At 38.6% G+C, this 21,888-nt stretch overlaps 1 long non-coding RNA gene across 1 annotated transcript; it reads right to left on the bottom strand.

Moving 5' to 3' along the window:
- Positions 1–15,061: 15,061 nt before the first annotated feature.
- Positions 15,062–20,327, bottom strand: LOC118000206. The gene is made up of 3 exons (XR_004676414.1): positions 20,248–20,327; positions 17,747–17,849; positions 15,062–16,340 (listed from the first exon to the last, which is right to left on the bottom strand). It is a non-coding gene; the product is annotated as an uncharacterized LOC118000206 (long non-coding RNA).
- Between the last annotated feature and the right edge of the window lie 1,561 nt (positions 20,328–21,888).

The following is a 21,888-nucleotide window of genomic DNA, read 5'->3' as shown; positions in this document are numbered from 1 at the left end:
GAGTAATAAATAAAATCATACATCAAATCTCAAAAAAAATATTTTTTGAGAAATACAGTAAAGCAGACTATTCATGTTTTAAAAAATATAATCTTAAAGCATCGTGTTCTGCACATCCAGCTTTTTACTATGCTTGACCAGGAAGGAAGAGGGTGCTCTGTGCAGATGCTTCTGTTGAGAACAAGGTCTGAATATGTTCAGCTAAATCTGTACCTTCAGTATCACCCAGTCTCTCAATGCTCTTGATGATCACTACTCGCCTCCCTTTGTTTTATCTAGAATTTGATTTTTTATTTGGTATTATCTTCTCTTTTGTTTGGCATTATCTTCTATGGCCTTCTATTTTGTCTCAGGAAGTGTGCCCTTAAATCACCATCGAAAAAGCCTGTCACCATTTCACTGGGTGTCGGTAGTCTTTTTTTTTTTTTTTTTTGCGAGAGAGAGAATGAGAGAGAGCATGAGAGGGAGGAGGGTCAGAGGGAGAAGCAGACTCCCTGCCGAGCAGGGAGCCCGATGCGGGACTTGATCCCAGGACTCCAGGATCATGACCTGAGCCGAAGGCAGTCGCTTAACCAACTGAGCCACCCAGGCGCCCCAAACATTATTACAATATTATTGATTATATTCCCTATGTTGTACTTTTCATCTCCATGATTTATTTTATAACTGGAAGCTGGTACCTTTTAATCCCCTTCATCTATTTCACCCATTCCCACACCCACCTTCCCTCTGGTAACCACCAGTTTATTCTCTGTATTTAAGAGTCTGGTTTTTTGTTTGTTTTGTTTTTTATATTCTACATGTAAGTTAAATCTTATGGTATTTGTCTTTTTCTGTCTGACTTACTTCACATAGCATACTCTCCTCTAGGTCTACCCATGCTGTCGCAAATGGCAAGATCTCATTTTTTATGGTTGAATAATATTCCATTGTACAGGTACACCACTCTTTTTTATCCATTCATCTCTCAATGGACACTTGGGTTGCTTCCATATCTTGGCTGTTGGAAATAAATCTGCAATAAACATACAGGTGCATACATATTTTGAATTAGTGTTTTTATTTTCTTTTGCTAAATACCCAGTAGTGGAATTACTGGATCATATGGTATTTCTATTTTTCATTTTTTAAAGGAAGCTTCACACTGTTTTCCATAGTGGCTGCACCAAATTACAGTCCCACCAACAGTGCACAAAGGTTCCCTTTTCTCCACATCCTTGCCAACACTACTATTTCTTGTATTTTTATACTAGCTATTCTGACTTGTGCAAGATGATATTTCATTGCAGTTTTGACTTGCATTTCCCTGATGATGGGTGATGTTGAGCACCTTTTGTCTGTATGTCTTCTTTGGAGAAGTGTCTATTCAGGTCCTCTGCCCATTTTTAATCAGTTGTTTGGTTTTGGGTGCAAAGTTGTAGAAGTTCTTTATATATTTTTTATATTAACCACTTACTGGATATATGATTTGCCAGTATCTTCTCCCATTCAGTAGGTTGCCTTTTAGTTTTGTTGATTGTTTCCTTCAATGCGCAAAAGCCTTTTATTTTGATGTAGTCCCAGTAGCTTATTTTTGCTTTTGTTTCCCTTGCCTCAGGAGACATATCCAAAAATATGTTACTAATGGCAATGTCCAAGAGATTACTGCCTATGTTTTCTTCCAGGAGTTTTAAGTTTTCAAGTCTCACATTTAAATCTTCAAGCCATTTTAAGTTTATTTTTGTATGTGGCATAAGAAAGTGGTCTAGCTTCATTCTTTTGCATGTAGCTGTCCAGTTTTCCCACTGTATGTTGAAGAGACTGTCTTTTTCCCATTATATATTCTTATCTCCTTTATCATAGATTAACTGACCATATGGGTATTGGTTTATCTCTGGGCTTTCCATCCTGTTCCATTCATCTGTGTGTCTACTGTTGTACCAGTATCAGACTGTTTTTTATTACTATAGCTCTGTAGTATATCTTGAAATCTGAGATTGAGATACCTCCATGTAGCTGTATCTTTTTTTTCCTTTTTTTTATTATGTTACGTTAATCACATACATTACATCATTAGTTTTTGATGTAGTGTTCCATGATTCATTGTTTGCATATAACACCCAGTGCTCCATGCAGTACATTCCCTCTTTAATACCCATTACCAGGCTAACCTATCCCAAACCCCCTCCCCCCTAGAACCCTCAGTTTATTTCTCAGAGTCCATAGTCTCTCAAGGTTCATCTCCCCCTCCGATTTCCTCCCCTTCATTTTTCCCTTCCTGCTATCTTCTTTTTTTTTCCTAACATATAATGTATTATTTGTTTCAGAGGTACCTGTAGCTGTATCTTTAAAACACACTTTATTGGGGGGGGAGGTGGCGGAGGAGTAGGGACCCTATTTCAACTGGTTCCTGGAATTGAGCTGGATATCTACCAGACCACTCTGAGCACCCACGAAACCAGCCCGAGATGTAAGAAGATCTGGATCTCTACAAACAGAATATCACAGGCAGTTGGTTTTGAGGTACAAAGCGGGAAGCCCTGATTCCTTGGGCAGATATCGGAGGATAAATGGCAGCAGGAGGGTGCCTGGCCGTGGGGTTCCTACACCACCTGTGAGTGATAGCCTTGCGTGCTGCAGACGGGCACAGACTCACAGACCGGTAGCGGCAGGGAAAGGACTTTAGGGCAGCCCCTGGGGTGGAAACCCAGAACGGCGGGGTCGCGCCTGAGAACTGCAGCCCCCAGGACGGAAACCCAGAGCGGCAGGTCCCGTACATGAACTGGGAGCAGCTGGCGGTTTTAGAAGCACAAAGGGCAAAGAAGTGCCCTGACCTGGAGGCAGGACTGGGAGCGCTGGGGAGGGGCTCACAACCCAGGACGCTGCAATTTATAGCAGCACGGACAGAAACGAAGACGGTGTGGCCTGGAGAGCTAACTGAAGAACAGACCGAGGTCTCTCTGCTCTGAGGCAGAGGGTTGGAAGTGGTCTCTTCTGCTCTGACTCGCGGAAGAGACGTGGAAAGCCACCAGGGAAAGGCGCCAGAGAACAAAAGCCCCCAAAACTGATTCCCGCTGAGCCCATCCCCCGCCACAGGGGCGCAGGGCAACTCCGCACGAACAGGGTTGCCTGAGTAACAGCGCGGCAGGCCCCTCCCGCAGAAGACAGGCTGGGAAAACAAGAGGCCAGCAACCCTAAGGTCCCAAGAAAACAGGTGCATCTTGCTTGGGTTCTGGTTAATAATTTGGACTCTATATATTCCCTCAAACACCCATCAACAGAATGACTAGGAGGAGGAGCCCCGCAAACAGAAAAGACTCAGAGATTATGACTTACGCTGCAGATTTACAAATGGATGCAGATATAATCAAGATGTCGGAGATGGAATTCAGGCTAGCAAATGTGAAGACAATGCCTAGAATGGAGAAATCAATTAATGGCAACACAGAGTCTCTAAGGGCAGAAATAAAAGGTGAATTGGCAGAACTTAAAAATGCTATCAATGAGATCCAATCCAATCTAGATAATCTAACACCTAGGGTAACTGAGGAGAAGAGAGAATAAGTGACCTGGAAGACAATATAACAGATAAAAAGGGAAAAGAGGAGGCCAGGGAAAAACAACTCAGAATCCATGAAAATAGAATCAGAGAAATAAGTGACACGATGAAGCATTCCAATGTCAGAATAATTGGAATCCCGGAGGGAGTGGAGAGAGAGAGAGGACTAGAAGATGTATTTGAGTAAATCATAGCTGAGAACTTCCCTAATCTGGGGAATGAAACAAACATTCGCGTCCTAGAGGCAGAGAGGACCCCTCCTAAGATCAAGGAAAACAGGTCAACACCCCAGCATGTAATAGTAAAACTTGCAAATCTTAGAACCAAGGAAACCATCTTAAGGGCAGTTAGGGGAAGAGATTCCTTACATACAGAGGGAGGAACACAGAATAACGTCAGACCTATCCACAGAGACCTGGCAAGTCAGAAAGGCCTGGCAAGACATATTCAGGGTACTAAATGAGAAGAACATGCAGCCAAGAATACTTTATCCAGCAAGGCTTTCATTTAGAATGGATGGAGAGATGCAGAGCTTCCACGACCAGGAGAAACTGAAAGACTATGTGACCACTAAGCCGCCCTGCAAGAAATATTAAGGGGGGTTCTATAAAGGAGAAAGACCCCAAGAGTGATATACAACAGAAATTTACAGGGACAATCTATAAAAACAATGTCTTCACAGGCAACATGATGACAATTAATTCATATCTTTCAATAATCACTCTCAATGTGAATGGTCTAAACGCTCCCATAAAACGGCACAGGGTTGCAGATTGGATAAAAAGACAGGACACATCCATATACTGCCTACAAGAGACTCATTTTGAACCTAAAGATATATCCAGACTGAAAGTGAAGGGATGGAGATCCATCTTCATGCCAGCGGACCTCAAAAGAAAGCTGGGGTAGCAATTCTTATATCGGACAAATTAGATTTTAAACTAAAGTCTGTAATAAGAGACACAGAAGGACACTATATCATTCTTAAAGGGTCTATCCAACAAAAAGATCTAATAATTGTAAATATCTATGCCCCCAACATGGGAGCAGCCATCTATATAGGCCAACTGTTAACCAAAATAAAGAGTCATATTGATAACAATACGTTAATTGTAGGAGACCTCAATACTCCACTCTCAGCAATGGACAGATCATCTAAGCAGAAAATCAACAAGGAAACAAGAGCTTTGAATGATACATTGGACCAGATGGACCTCATAGATATTTACAGAACATTCCACCCTCAAACAACAGAAGGCTCATTCTTCTCGAGTGTGCATGGAACTTTCTCCAGAATAGACCATATACTGGGTCACAAATCAGGTCTCAACCGATACCAAAAGACTGAGATTGTTCCCTGCATATTCTCAGACCACAATGCTTTAAAATTGGAACTCAATCACGAGAAAAAATTGGGCAGAAATTCAAACACTTGGAAGCTAAAGACCACTCTGCTCAAGAATGTTTGGGTCAACCAAGAAATCAAAGAAGAACTTAAACAATTCATGGAAATCAATGAGAATGAAAACACATCGGTCCAAAACCTATGGGATACTGCAAAGGCAGTCCTAAGTGGGAAATACATAGCCATCCAAGCCTCACTCAAAAAAATAGAAAAATCCCGAATTCACCAACTAACTCTACACCTTAAAGAACTAGAGAAAAAGCAACAAACGACGCCTAAGCCACGCATTAGAAGAGAAATAACTAAAATTAGAGCAGAAATCAATGAATTAGAAACCAGAAACACAGTAGATCAGATCAACGAAACTAGAAGTTGGTTCTTTGAAAGAATTAAGATCAATAAACCACTGGCCAGACTTATCCAAAAGAAAAGAGAAAGAACCCAAATTAATAAAATTATGAATGAAAGAGGAGAGATCACGACTAACACCAAGGAAATAGAAACAATTATTAGAAATTATTATCAACAACTATATGCCAATAAACTGAGCAATCTGGATGAAATGGAGGCCTTCCTGGAAACCTATAAGCTGCCAAGACTGAAACAGGACGAAATTGACAACCTGAATAGGCCAATAACCAGTAATGAGATTGAGGCAGTGATCAAAAACCTCCCAAAACACAAGAGTCCAGGGCCTGATGGATTCCCTGGGGAATTCTATCAAACATTCAAAGAAGAAATAATCCCTATTCTACTGAAACTGTTCCAAAAAATAGAAACAGAAGGAAAACTTCCAAACTCATTCTATGAGGCCAGCATTACCTTAATCCCCAAACCAGGCAAAGACCCCATCAAAAAGGAGAAATTCAGACCAATACCCCTAATGAATATGGATTCCAAAATCCTCAGCAAAATCCTAGCTAATAGGATCCAACAATACATTAAAAGGATCATCCACCACGACCAAGTGGGATTTATCCCCGGCATGCAAGGGTGGTTCAACATTGGCAAATCCATCAATGTGATAGAACACTTTAGTAAGAGGAGGGAGAAGAACCATATGGTCCTCTCAATTGATGCAGAAAAAGCATTTGACAAAATACAACATCCTTTCCTGATTAAAACTCTCCAGAGTATAGGGATAGAGGGAACATTCCTCAAGCTCATAAAATCCATCTATGAAAAACCCGCAGCGAATATCATCCTCAATGGGGAAAAGCTGAGAGCCTTTCCCTTAAGATCAGGAACATATCAAGGATGCCCACTCTCGCCACTATTGTTCAACATCGTACTAGAAGTCCTAGCAACAGCAATCAGACAACAAAAAGAAATAAAAGGTATTCAAATTGGCAAAGAAGTCAAACTCTCTCTTTTCACAGATGACATGATACTTTATGTAGAAAACCCAAAAGACTCCACCCCCAAATTACTAGAACTCATCCAGCAATTCAGTAATGTGGCAGGATACAAAATCAATGCACAGAAATCAGTTGCTTTCTTATACACTAACAACACAACTATAGAAAGAGAAATTAGAGAAACGATTCCATTTACAATAGCACCAAAAACCATAAGATACCTCGGAATAAACCTAACCAAAGAGGTAAAGGATCTATACTCTAGGAACTACAGAACACTCATGAAAGAAATTGAAGAAGACACAAAAAGATGGAAAAATATTCCCTGCTCATGGATCGGAAGAATAAACATTGTTAAAATGTCTATGCTACCCAGAGCCATCTATACCTTCAATGCCATCCCGATCAAAATTCCAATGACATTTTTCAAAGTGCTGGAAAAATTATCCTAAAATTTGTATGGAATCAGAAAAGACCCCAAATCGCCAAGGAAATGTTGAAAAAGAAAACAAAGCTGGAGGCATCATGTTGCCCGATTTCAAGCTATATTACAAAGCAGTGATCACCAAGACAGCATGGTACTGGCACAAAAACAGACATCTAGACCAATGGAACAGAATAGAGAACCCAGATATGGACCCTCAACTCTATGGTCAAATAATCTTTGACAAAGCAGGAAAAAACATGCAATGGAAAAAAGTCTCTTCAATAAATGGTGCTGGGAAAATTGGACAGCCACATGCAGAAGAATGAAACTCGACCATTCTCTAACACCATTCACAAAGATAAACTCAAAGTGGATGAAAGACCTCAATGTGAGACAGGAATCCATCCAAATCCTAGAAGAAAACATAGGCAGTAACCTCTTTGACATCGGCCACAGCAACTTCTTTCAAGATACATCTCCAAAAGCTAGTGAAACAAAAGCAAAAATGAACTTTTGGCACTTCATCAAGATAAAAAGCTTCTGCCCAGCAAAGGAAACAGTCAACAAAACAAAGAGGCAACCCACAGAATGGGAGTAGATATTTGCAAACGACACTACAGATAAAGGGCTGGTATCCAAGATCTATAAAGAACTTCTCAAACTCAACACCCAAAAAAACAAATAATCAAGTCACAAAGTGGGCAGAAGATATGAAAAGACACTTCTCTGAAGAAGACATACAAATGGCTAACAGACACATGAAAAAATGTTCATCATCATTAGCCATCAGGGAAATCCAAATTAAAACCACACTGAGATACCACCTTATACCAGTTAGAATGGCAAAATGGACAGGGAAAGAAACAACAAATGTTGGAGAGGTTGTGGAGAAAGGGGAACCCTCTTACACTGTTGGTGGGAATGCAAGTTGGTACAGCCACTTTGGAAAACAGTGTGGAGGTGCCTCAAAAATTTAAAACTAGAGCTACCCTATGACCCAGCAATTGGACTACTGGGTATTTACCCCAAAGACACAGATGTAGTGAAAAGAAGGGCCATATGCACCCCAATGTTCATAGTAGCAATGTCCGCAATAGCCAAACTGTGGAAAGAGCCGAGATGCCCTTCAACAGATGAATAGATAAAGAAGATGTGGTCCATATATACAATGGAATATTACTCAGCCATCAGAAAGGATGAATACCCAACTTTTACATCAACATGGATGGGACTGGAGGAGATTATGCTAAGTGAAATAAGTCAAGCAGAGAAAGTCAATTATCATATGGTTTCACTTATTTGTGGAACATAGGAATAACATGGAGGACATTAGGAGAAGGAAGGGAAAAATGGGGGGGAATTGGAGGGAGAGATGAACCATGAGAGACTATGACCTGAGAAACAAACAGGGTTTTAGAGGGGAGGGGGGAGGGGGGATTGGTTAGCCCGGTGATGGGTATTAAGGAGGGCATGTACTGCATGGAGCACTGGGTGTTATACGCAAACAATGGATCGTGGATCACCACATCAAAAACCAATGATGTATTATATGGTGACTAACATAACATAATAAAATAAATAAATAAATACATACATAAATAAATACATAAATAATAAATAAAATAAAACACATTTTACAGGGGCACCTGGGTGGCTCAGTTGTTAAGCGTCTGCCTTCAGCTCAGGTCATGATCCCAGGGTCCTGGGATCGAGCCCCGCATCGGGCTCCCTGCTCCATGGGAAGCCTGCTTCTCCCTTTCCCACTCCCCCTGCTTGTGTTCCTTCTCTCACTGTGTCTCTCTCTGTCAAATAAATTAAAAAATCTTTAAAAAAAAAAACACTTTACATATGAAATGCCCCTCTTAAAATCTTCAGTGGCATTACATATCTGAGGGGTTGTGATCCAAACTATTTAGCTTGGCAATAATGAGTGGCTTAGCATTAATCTACAGCTTTATTTGTCACAATTCCCAAGTCCAACTCCCCATCATGACCTCATTCTTATGCCCCTGTTAATGTGTTTCTGAGAACACTGTTCATCATATTATAATGATTTGTTTTCCTGTCTCTGTAACTGGAATATAAGCTTTTCAATAGTAGAGCTACATATTTCTTACACAGGTCAGAAACAGTTAATCGATACATATGTGTATAATGAGCAAAACTTTAAATGAAGAGAATCATTAAGCTCACACTTTTTGTAGGAAGGCTGTTTACTCAGCATACTGACCAAGTTTAAACACTAAAAAGTATAAATCCCTTTTAGAAATATGACATCAACTACATTTTTCATAGACAAGAAAATTTGTACACTTTAAAGAAACAGCATTGCCCAGTGGTTGAAAGGACAAACTGGAGAGCTAGACTGCTTGAGTCCACACCCTGGCTCCGTCATCTACTACATGTATGATCTCAGCTAAGTATCTTGACCACACCTTACCTACAGAGGGTGTCATCTCTAACAGGGGACTACTCATGGCACTCACCTTACAGGATTGTTGTATTAAATGAGCCAACATGCATAAAACACTCAGGACAACATCTAGCATGGATCATATAAGCCTCAATGGTATGGATTATTCTCCTCTAAGGTTGTCATATTCGCAATATCAGGCCATTCTCATGCAGCCTTTTTTAAATTACATCTTATGTTTACTAACACTGGCCATGCAAAGCATAATTGGAAGGGTTTGTTAGTAAAAGCACTTTTAAAGTTGCTGTTTTCAAATCAGTGCCAGGGCAGTAAATTTTCTGCATGGATCCCAAAGAGTAGAATGCCCCTTTAGTAGGCTCACAAGATGTCAGATAGTTATTGCTTCACTTTCCTCATAAATGGTCTACCCGTCCTTTCACTGCATTTGTCCCAATTCCTGTCAATACTGCCATATCTTTCTGCCAAGTTATGTAAAGCAGGATGCAGTCACCTTAATACGAACTTGCTAGAACCTTTTTGAGGGCTTAAGGCTCTAATGCAATGCATCTTTATGTGGCAAACAAAATGACACTTGATTTTATACTGTCAGCTCATGCTAAGAACACATACCAATTTATCTCCATAATATAACGTGCTCCATTTCATATGATTGCCTAACAATTCTCATTTAGGACTGCAGATTAATAAGTGTGTTCAATTAATGATTTTGCATTTTTTCCAAATTAAATCTCCTTCCCACACTAATTTTATAATTCAATTAAAATAAGCCATCAAGTTTTCTTAGCATGATTTGCTCTTTATAAACCCCCTGCCATTTTTTCTCCATTGTCATTGTTTTAGTAGGCCTACTGCTGAAATGAAGCTGTGGATAAAAAGAAAATGTTTTCTAAACTTCCTATATTACTTTGCCAGGGCTGCTGTAACAAAGTACCACAAACTGAGAGGCTTAAGCCTCGGAATTTTATTGTCTCACAGTTCTGGAAGCTAGAATTCTGAGATCAAGTTGTCAGCAGGATTGCTTCCTTTTGAGGGCTGTAAGAAAAACTCTTTCCCCTGCCCCTCTTCTAGCTTCTAGTAGTTTACTAGCAGTCGTCGGCTTTTCTTTACTTGTAGATGCACCAGCCTCATCATCTTCCCATGATATTCTTCCTATGTGCATACCTCTGTGCCCAAATTTCCCCTTTTTATGAGGATACCAGTCATATTGGATTAGGGGATGGCCATATTCCAGTACAATTGTACCTTAACTAATTACATCTGCAACATCCATATTTCCAAATAAAGTCATTCTGAACTACTGGGGGTTAGGATTGCAACATATGAATTGGCAGGGGACACATATACCAACCTACACCACTTCCCAGATTCAAAATGCTCTTGTAGACAAGTCATTTTGAAAATCCATTGGTCCAGGGCACCTGGGTGGCTCAGTTAGTTAAGCGACTGCCTTTGGCTCAGGTCATGATCCTGAAGTCCCAGGATCAAGTCCACATTGGACTCCCTGCTCAGTGGGGAGTCTGCTTCTCCCTGTGACCCTCCCCCCTCTCAGGTGCTTTCTCTCTCTCTCTAATTCTCTCTCTCTCAAATAAATAAATAAGATCTTTAAAAAAAAGAAAAGAAAAGAAAATCCTTTGGTCCAAACTCCTATTCACATAAAACAAATATATCATGTAGAATGCTCACTGGACTCCTTGAGAAAAATACTGGTTCACTCTAAATCATACCTATGACCCAACACCTAAGGTTTGCTCAGATTTCCCATAAGATAGGAAGCAAAGCAGCAATAGGACCCTTTTCCTTTTCACCTTGTGCACTTCCTCTAAAAATTCTCAGAGAATTTGGGCACCTGGGTGGCTCAGTCAGTTAAACGTCTGACTCTCGATTTCAGCTCAGGTCATGATCTCAGGGTTGTGAGATCAAGCCCTGCGTCAGGCTCTGCACTAGGTGTGGAGCCTGCTTAAGATTGTCTCTCTCCCTCTCCCTCTGCCCCTCCCTGTTCCTTCTCAAAAAACAACAACAACAAAAAACAAAACAAAACAAAACAAAACTCAGAGAATTTGCAGTCAACCAAAGGAAGTAATGCTTGGATAACGTTTTCCAAATTACAGATCTCATGCATTATCCCATGGGACTCTCACAAAGAACAACCTAGCAGACAGGGCATTACGTCAAGTATTTTTATAAAGGGACCATGACTTGAAAGTTAAGCTTACAGGCTCTGAAGCCAGAACACATGGATATGGATCCCTTATCTCCTTCTTCCCAGTTGTTTGAACTTGGACAAGTTGGTATCCCTCCGTCAGGTACAAAAATGGGGCAAATAAGAGTACTCACGTCATCAACTTGTAAGGATTAATAATTTAATCCATATAAATTGTTTAGAATGGTGTCTGGTATATGAAAGGTGTTCAGGAAAATGTGAGCTATTATTTTACAAATGATGACATTAAGGCTCAGGGATACAAAATGACTTCTTCAAGAAAAGAAGACAGTGATGAGACCCAACCTCAACTCCAGAACTTCTGTGGGCCTTCCATGCCACCAGACAGCATTCCAGCAACACTTCCTCTTTAAAGTGCATAAACATCACACTTTGAAGTAATGGAGACATTGGGAACTCTGATATAGAAGTAGAGAAACACCGAATACTGTTGTATGCTCAAGAAATCCCAAATGCTTGGGGCACTTGGGTGGCTCAATCGGTTAAGCATCTGACTCTTGATTTTGGCTCAGGTCATGATCTCAGGGTCCTGAGGATCCAGCCTCACACTGGGCTCCATGCCCAGCAGGGAGTCTGCTTGAGATTCTCGCTCTCCCTCTTCCTCTACCCCTCCCCACTCCTTGTGCACATGTGCTCTTTTTCTCTCTCTCCCAATCCCTCCCTCAAAAACAAATAAATAAATCTTAAAAAAAAAAAAAAGAAAGAAAGAAAGAAAAGAAATCCCAACTGCTGGCCTGCCTGCTCAGAACCTAAATTTAGGGAAGGAAAAGTCCCTGCAGAACCCCATCAGTTAGCCACTTGTGCAGACAGTTCTGAAATAGCTGGTTTGGCTAGACCAAGAAAAGCTAAGGAACTGCTGCCCTAAACCTAAACAAAGCCCATGTTTTGCCACATCCTACACACATCTCTTATTGCAGCCAAGAGAACTACTTGTATTATTATTATTATTTCTTAAATTTGCTGTGCTTTTCATGTCTCTGGGAAATATTCCATATCCTATGTCCAATTTCATATTACTGTTCTGTTTATCTTTAAGAATCAGTTGTATTTTATATTTTCAACTCTTCTGAGAAAACTTCCCTCATTGTCTGGCATGATATAGATGGACCCTCCCCCTGTCTTCTTTTAGGACAGAATCATACTCCATCATAGCACTTGTGAGTTACATTATAATCCCTGATTTCCTGGTCTCTATTCCCCACCACACTAAGAATACCATATTTGTTTTGGTATCTGCAGTATCTTACACAGAACATGGTATATAAAATTTACTAATTGGAAGATTGACTAGAAGAATTAATTAATTCATTAATTAATATATGAATAAAAGAGACAAGAAGAGCTCAGAGTCCTAGCATCCAACCATTAGGCACATTATAATTTAACTTGACTTCTGACCAGAGACAGGGAAGATGGAATAAGTGATGAGAAGAAAAGGTGTGACTTTGTGTGTGATATTAATCAGTAAATGAAGCTCCAAGTTGTTCTTCCTGGATCCATAGAATTAAAAAAAGAGAGAAAATTCCACCACCATCTATCTAGCCTGATTTGCATGTGTTCAAATCTTCAAAGTATTTCCTTTGATTCCTTTAATCAAAGCTATTTTAGAAAGCTCTTCATTACTTCCTAATTGTCCAAATTCATTTTCTTCATTTTTCCTTATTAGAGTCAGATTTTTCAAATGAGTTAAGTAGATCAGTAATTTTAGAATCATTATTAACTTCAAGCATTTCTCTCAGTTATTAGCATGTCCCTTCTCTCTCCAGGACTAGATTATTTTCTCCATTTTTAATAGTCCATCTGGTTCATTTTCTAGACTTTTTTTCCCCCATACATTTCTACTAAAGTCAACATTACCCTATCTTAAGACCAATCCATGCTTACAATAACCCTGATCCTAGAAACTTTATCATATCTCTGGTTTGGAATGAAGATACAAGTGATTCCCTATTCTGTTAACATGTCAAAAAATAAGTAAATAATTAGCATTTATCTAGATTTTAATGCATCCCAACCAAATAAGTTGGTAAAGTCATTACCATGGCCCACAAAACATTTTACAAATAATTTAAATGAATATTTTGATCCTTAAATATATTAAAATAAAAAATACACATATTCGTTGACCCTAACAATCCCATTTCTGGAAATCTGTATCACAGAAATAAAAGCACTAATTATTGTGCCAAAACTTGGAAACAAAATGAATGGCCATCAACAAACAGGTGGTTGAAAATGTATGGTACCTCTATACCATGAAATGTTATTTAGTTGTTTGTATATGAGTATATGAGTGCAGAGAAAGATACAAAAGAAGATTCAACAGGTTGTTACTGGGGAGGAGAGAAGAAGCTGGAAGGGAAGAGGGAGAAGAAAGGAGAAGGTAAAAAAAAAAAAAAGAGGGACATTCGTGGCAAACAGTATATAGGATATAATCTCCTTTATGTAAAATTGCATATACGTGTATGAATATTAATAAATAAACATAAAAGAATGACTTGAGGGCAATAAGACTGCATTTTTACTTTATTGTACATATGGTAATGTTTTATAATTTGATATTTTTCAAAATTTGAATTAATTTTTTATCATTTGAATTGTTTATATAATTTGAAAACATTAAAGTTCTTTTCATTGTGATATATATACTATATATAGAGAGAAAGACTAGTGTCAAGCAGACAAAGGATTATGTATTCAACCAACAGAACGCAAATCCAGCTGAATAAGAGATAGGTTATAGTCAGTACCACCAGACTATATTCAACCTGTTTGATAGGGTATATATCCTATCAGCTATATTCCTTTAAAAAAAATTCTTTGCTGATTTTCATGTTTAATCCACTTCAAGACTCAGTTAATGTCATTCCTTCTTAATTGGGGTCTCCATTTGTTTACCCAAATATTTGATTTCTTAGGAAGTTTTCAAAATTCCTCCATGAAACCCTTTTACATTTACATACTTTGTGATACCTCATTTTGCTGGATAATTGTGATACCATGTAGGAGATATCTGAACTCTTACTTCAGGTGGTATGTCCCTCAGAATTCATCATTTTTCTTTTTAAATTCAACATAGCAGTTCTACAGTGAGAGAAGAAACGTGTCAAAATCTAAAGATAAACACAATTGGACAATAATGCCAAAAAATGAAATGCAGACTTTGCAAAGGTATTTTGTATGGTTGGTCTCTCATGACTTCCAGAACTTTTTGGTATATCAACAAACACGTGGGAAAAAAATACACTGATTCTGCCTACATTTAAGATAATCTAGTATTCTCATCAACCCAAAATTGAAAAATAAAAAAATCTAACTTGAATTTCAGAAAGCATTTTAATTACTTTGGTATATAAAAGTTAAGAGATTAAAATACCAAAATATCCAAGTACTGATGTAGAAAACAAACAATAAATTAACCCAGGTGTAATTTCTAAGTCATTATCATTACCATATGTCTCCTTAATTACCTTTCTCCTCAGGGACTTGATGTTTTATAAGATTTGTTCTGCCAAAACGAATTAATAAAGTAATAATGAATTCTTTTCTTTAATTCTTAATGAATCGATGACATGGGCAATTAGCTCATCACAGCTATTGATCAAGATGAGGAAATCAGCATTACAGATGTTATTGAAACAATTTATTTAAAGGAAAATAACTTATCATGTATCAATGTATAATTTCTGTTAGCTTCTGAAAACTGATGAGAACAGTTGAAAATATACACTAAAGCTCGAAGAGTACACTAACCCTTGTTTCAGAATCAATGTTCCATAGTGAAAGAATAAATTGGGGTTGAAAATCAGCTTCATGTTAATTCACAAATTTGTTGAAAAAAGAAGAAAAGAGAAAGAAAAGCAAACAGCCCAGAAAAGAGTATTAGGATTCATTTGCAAGAATAGCTTCAAGGTGACCCCTGGAAAACGTGAGCCCTAACCTATGCCAAGAGAAGAGACAAATGGGTACCAGTGATGAGCTCTCAGCCACCTTCCAATTTCATTCACGAAGATTCAAGTGACGGATAAGGGAAGGCAAACTAACCAGCAAGAGATAATGACTACAATATTTTTGTTAGATTTTTACACCTATTTCTTTAACTTCTATAAGATAGATTTTATTTTGTTTTTTTCTTCCCTGAAAAGATAAATGCAGATGCAGTCACATTCTCTGAAGACTAGAATCAGATGATCAAGTCAAAACAAATCCTTTTGAAAGCACCCGATCTCATGGCAGATGCAGTAAAAGATAAATCATTGGCCATTTTGAAAATTTCCTGTACAAGAAATATTTCAAATGCACATGTCCAAAATTGACAGCTGATAGAGCTCTAACCTTGAAAATTAGGTTACCAAGTTTTGATACTTTGAGAATCAAGCAAGTTGGGTTTTTTGTATTGTTTTGTTTTTAATAAAGGGCACAAAAGTAGTAAACATTGCATCACATTGAATTTGTGCTAATCCCCACTTTGTTCATCCACAAACCAAAGACACCTCACAGAAAAATACTGTACAGGCACTTTCAAACCATTGCTCTGTTAAAGATTTAGCACCTGAGGTCAGAATGAGGTTTTCTTATTAAGCTGCCATTTCCTTTACAAAACAGACTATTTCGTACTTACTGCCACCCTTTGAACTCTTATAGTGAATAATTAAAACTAAACTGCAAAGCATATTTTGTGATGCTGAGTACACTGTAGGTTGTAGGTTTTTGCTTCGTGGCTCATTTTAAATGCTCACCCGTCCCTGGAGGGATAACCCTGCCATTAGTCCGAATCGACAAAATTGGCTGCCTCCTAAAAGCAAAGCAGACAGCTCCAAATCATAATAAAATAGTCTTGTTGGCGACTCACCATATTGACAGTGGGGGCCTTGGAAACCCTCTGAACACTGGCACCGCTGGGCCTCATTGTCTGAGCACCTCCTTCCACTGAAACATGTCCCCACTGCAGAAACAGCTAAAACGAGTGTAGACAAGGAGTATGAGAGAACGAATGGAGTTGAAAGAGAAAAAGAAAATCCTCATTAGTAAGTCGCTAAAGTAAATACAACCTAGAAATTCCCACCAGCCCCTCCAAGGCAAGATCACACAATGTTTTCATCATAAGTTAAAGCCTTGCTGTTTAAAGCCATGTAGAACTCTGTACGTAGTATCATCCACATCTCCTAGAAGCTCATACAAATGCAGAATCTCAGACGCTACCCCAGACCTATTGAATCAGAATCCACATTTTAACAGGATACTAGGTGATTTGTATTCACTTTCAAGTTTGAGTAGCACTAGTCTAAAGAAATGCCATGGATAAGATGATCATGTGGCCAAAACAATCTAAAAGCCAAGTGGGAAACACTAATACTCACCAGAGGCAAAGGACTGTGACAGGTGTCATCTATAATATAAAGCAGTCATCTCAGTCGTTAATTTCCAGGAGTTTCTAGCATAGTTGAGATGACATTGTGGGCAGATGTTTTCACTGAGCTTAACTCAGCCAGCTGCAGTGGCCTCACAGAGCATGCAAATACACCTGACCCTTGGTGCACCACTCAACACTAAGCCTGCTTAACATGGGAAGCCTGCGGCAACTTCACTAAGATATTTCAAGAGCAGAAAGCACAGTGGGGGAGGAAGCAGGATGCCTACAAACTCCCTAGGGTACAGGATAGCAGGAGAGATGGATGGTGGTGCTGTGGCGCTGCATTGATTGCAACACACTGAAGCATTTTAAGTGACTTCGCAATAACCATAAACACATAGGGAAGGGAGGAGCTACGCAGAGCCATTTCTCCTGGCAGGAATGAACTATATAATGCCACTATGCGGCTGCTTGAATGCTGTCAAACATACTCCAAAGGTTCTGGAATGCCCTCACCAGAGGTTTGCAAAGGACTGCATACCTCATCTTAAAAAGTAAACTGCCTCCAGAGTTCTGCAATTAATCATGACAAGCACAAGTTGAGAAATCCCATTTAGATTTAGTACAGTGATTTCCCTCCAGACTTTTGAAATCAGCTGTGGATTACAAATTTGATGATATGGAGAGGGGCAAACAGAAAAGGGAGATAAAAGTCAAGGTGTAACCTGTCTGGCTTTAAATAAACTGTCTTTTAAATAAAGAGACATAATATAAAGCAACAGTTCTATGGGTTCTGAGCTCTGACCTATCATTAGGAACGCTTAACAGGAAAGCTTTTTGTGCATTTTTTGCACATGTCAAGTGTGAATTTTCAGTCCAAAGGGTTGTTCTGAATCTGTGGTGATTCTAAAGATGCCTAAAACTTGACAGACATGGTATGATTGGAACCCCAAACAGGGAAACCATTACTTCTCAGGACAGAGTGTTGGACAGGAGGAATGAAAACTTACAGCGTGGGCAGCCAGGTTCATGGTCCCACCAGCTCCGACCAGAGCAGCGCTTATAGATGGGCTGCACGCTGTACGCTTGTCTGTAGATGGTGTAGTTCCGGATCTGTGAAATACAAGAATCTAGCTCAGTAATGCTTCCTCTTAAGGCAAAGCTGCTATCTTGAGACTATTAAAACATTTCCCCACCAACCCAAACCCAGCCCTTTATACACACACACAAATACATTATTTGTTTATACTATACGTGTGTGTACGCAACAAGATTATGTAACTAAGATTCAAAATAGGTATAGGGTTAACGAAAATCAAAAAAGATCCTATGCCCTGTGGTATAAACTATCCGAAGGTCACTCAAGCTATCAAGAATGAAATCCAAAATGACGAAGAGAATGAAATCCTGAAGATAATAAGGTACATACTTTTCAACTGAACATGGAAGTCCCCTCAGATATTGGTCCCAGTATAGTATGCTTTCTTAGTAGTGGTGACATCACCCATAAAGGGATGACAGTTGGTTCTTGGGTGGGAGGGGTGAAAAAAATCTTAGCTCATACAATGGTTTTTGGTCCTATAAAGGAGCACAGTATACAAATAAAAGTATATCTGTGGTATTAAAACTCACGGGGGAAGGGGACAATCACTAAAATAAAAAAATAAAAATAAGAGAGTTTACAAAAGCTCCTTAAGATGGCAATAATGAACACAAAGTTAAAAAGATTACACTCTTCAGTACTGTGACCTCTCAATAAACCAAAATACCAAATATCTCTAAACAGGCTAATTTTCTTCCCATCAAATCTATGTGATATATATTCTTTATCCCCAAAGTATTAACCTGTTTTCTTCCCTTCACATACCTCTCCTCATATCCCAGCCCAAGTGATCATTATTCAAGGCCAACTCCAAGTTCCACTCCCTCCAATCTTCCTTTCCCCAACATGACAATGTCTTTCTCCTCTCCCAAAAATGGAACTTACCAGACATGCCATTTTTGACACAACTATTCACCATCTTGAAGTGTAACCTCATTTTTTTATATGTGTATGTCTGCAGTAGGGATATAAATAACAGGTTTGTATACATATATATAAACAAGAGGGATATTAGTTTGGCAAAAACGCCAAACCTCTCCGAATACTGCCTCACCTCCAAACCCAGTGTCATAAATATTTATTGAACAACAACAACAACAGCAACAACAAAAACATAGAAAACTACTAAGCTCTTGAGAATAAAAATATAAAACATGTTTTACTTATTCGTGTTTGTTTTCCCAAGCCTAAATGTCTATGTGGTGGCAGACTTTCTTTGGTTCAATCTAATATCAGCAATGATTAAACCCCATGGGGGAGAAGAGAAAATCTAAATGAAAAGCCATTTTCAAAAACAAGTACTCTAAGGAACAAACATATTGAGTACCTACTGTGTACCAAGCATGGTGCCACATATATTAAATATGTTTTCAGTTAATCCTCATAGTTCCATGCATGGTATTATTTTTGTAATTTTACAGACTAAGGCACAAAGAAATGTAAGAACTTTGCCTAGGGCCAAACAGCTAGTAAGAACCAGGGGACATTTTCTGATTTAAACTTAAAGTTTCTGAGTGCAGACCAAAAAAAAAAAAAAAAAAAAAGACTATCTGAAGGTTAAACACACACACACACTATATATATGTACATATTCACAATTATAGTCTTATTTTATTTAGTCCTATATTACCAGTGTTCTGCTATTTCTATACAGTGACAAATCCGGGTATTTATAAATGTCCCCAACTTTCCTTGACAATAGTAATAATAATGATAGTGATAGAGATGACGTGATAAATTCATTAACCTTAAACCATATTTTTTAACTTTAAATATCTTCAATTCAGACCCAGTTGATTCATTTACATAAAACTTAATCCATGAGCAACTATTTGCACTAAGAGGCACTCAGATGTTTTGTAAAACTATTATAACACTTTGATTTTAAAAAGTCCATATGAAGGCTTGACTCAGAAAGCACTGTACTGGCTTTTTCTCTCTTCTTCCAGCCTGCTGAGCTAATCCTAATTCAAAAGCCATAATAAAGTTAAAGAAGCTCTAGGTTTCAAAGTGTTACAAGAGAACCAAGGGCAGGTCAGAGAGTGGTTCACAACCTAGGATGCCCTGGATCCAAGTCGTGCTAAATTTAGCAAACCAACACAATATTCCTTGTTTCTCAGTCCTCTGATCTTCAGCTTTCAACAGTCTATCATGTCATGAGGTAAAATTAGTGGCATCTAACCCAAAATAACTCACACATAAATGAGGCCTAAAGTAAAGTAATGATATATCTTGTCTCTGAAGGAAAGTATATAATAACTCTGAAAGTTCCTGGTGGGTATATTTTATGCTCATTTACTTCATTATATAATTATTTTCTAAAACTTACTGGATGAAAACTTTAGATGCAGTTGAACCTTTAGGTTTTGATTTTTAGTAATCAAAAGGAAATAGTGGAAGCACCCTTACCTTCTTTCATCACCCACATATCCTCTGAGGCCGGCACAGCCCTGCCTCCGGATCTGACAATGTGCGTGAATACCTGCACACACAGGTGTGGGAGTTTCACCACATTCAACTGCTGTTCTTCACAAACATTTGGCCTTGGGAAAAAAAAAAAAAAGAGTAGTAATGTGATAAAAGTAGCTTGTTTCTTTGTGTTTTATACATGAATCATTTATTCTTCCATTTTTCACAAAAGCTGGTGGTGACTTACATAAATACATAAAGTAAGAGAGAGAAATACAGTCAATATAAAAAAAAAATTAGGCCCAGGAAAAAGAATAATCAGAATAAATTTTAAAAACAAGGAGACATTTAGAAGATAAATATAAATGTCATAAGCTACCTTATGCTTAGAAAAACTGAGCTGTGAATTAAGTTCTGAGCTCCTTGGAAGCTAAAATTAAAAAAAGAAACAATTGCATGATTCTTATTTTTTCTTTTTTTTTTAAGATTTTATTTATATACTTGAGAGAGGAAAGAGAGAGCACGAACAGGGGGAGCAACAGAGGCAGAGGGAGAAGTAGACTCCTTGATGAGCAGGGAGTCCGATGCTTGATCCCGGGACTCCAGGATCATGACCTGAGCCAAAGGCAGAAGCTTAACTGACTGAGCCACCCAGGCGCCCCCAATTGTACGATTCTTAACATCCATGAAGAAAAGGCAATCCAATTTATCAAAAGAAGTTAAATGTTTCCAGGAAATTATTTCTGAACTATATTTTCCATCAGCATGTGTAGTTCAGTTTCACACATAATGCTTGTTTAAGCACAAATGTTTTTCAACTGGTACTATTATATTAATATTTCCTCACAGAAAGTTTATATAAATTTAGACATTTTAAACACATTAATTTTTAAATGTGTGGAGCTAGATAACACTGACAGCATGGAATGTCAGAGTTAAAAAAAAATTTTTTTTTTAAGATTTTATTATTTGAGAGAGAGGAAAGAGAACACACACATGTGGGAGTGCACAGAGGGAGGGAAGGGGAAAGGAACAGAATCTTAAGCAGACTCCGCAGAGCATGGAGCCCAACTCGGCGCTCAATCTCACAATCCTGAGATCATGACCTGAGCCAAAACCAAGAATGAGTCGCTTAACCAACTGAGCACCCAGGCACCCCTAAGATCTTTTTTTAATTTGAGGAATGCTTTACTTAGTGATGAATGATTTACTACTCCATATCAACTGTTTTATATATGAAAACAATACCAACTATAAAAGCAAGTTGTCCCAACCACACTAAGACTTTTCATGCATTCAAAGTCATCTGAATTCCATGTGCTGACCTCACTGGGGTCAGGCTTTGATGTTCTTGCCTTCAGAAAACTCACCATCTAGCTAAGTCTCCATGCTCATAATCTGCTGAAAGTCAAAATGATTTCTGATTCAGGAGTTCTAGTCAGCCCCTAGCTAATGCTGGGAACTTGTCCAGCAGCACAATAATGATACTGATAAGCACATCTAACAGTTCTGCCCACACTGGAATCAGTTATCCCACCGTGTACAGCTGCGGTCTCTTTCTGGTATCACTTCTTTCTGTGGTTCTAACCAAATCTCACCATCTGACTTCACTTATAGCCCAATTCTCACTTCCAGAGATAT

This window comes from Mirounga leonina, unplaced genomic scaffold (genome assembly GCF_011800145.1).
Source record: "Mirounga leonina isolate KUSES-001 unplaced genomic scaffold, KU_Mleo_1.0 Mir_115, whole genome shotgun sequence".
NCBI lineage: Eukaryota > Metazoa > Chordata > Mammalia > Carnivora > Phocidae > Mirounga > Mirounga leonina.
Note: the sequence above shows the minus strand (reverse complement) of the source record. Positions and strands in the feature narration are given on the sequence as shown.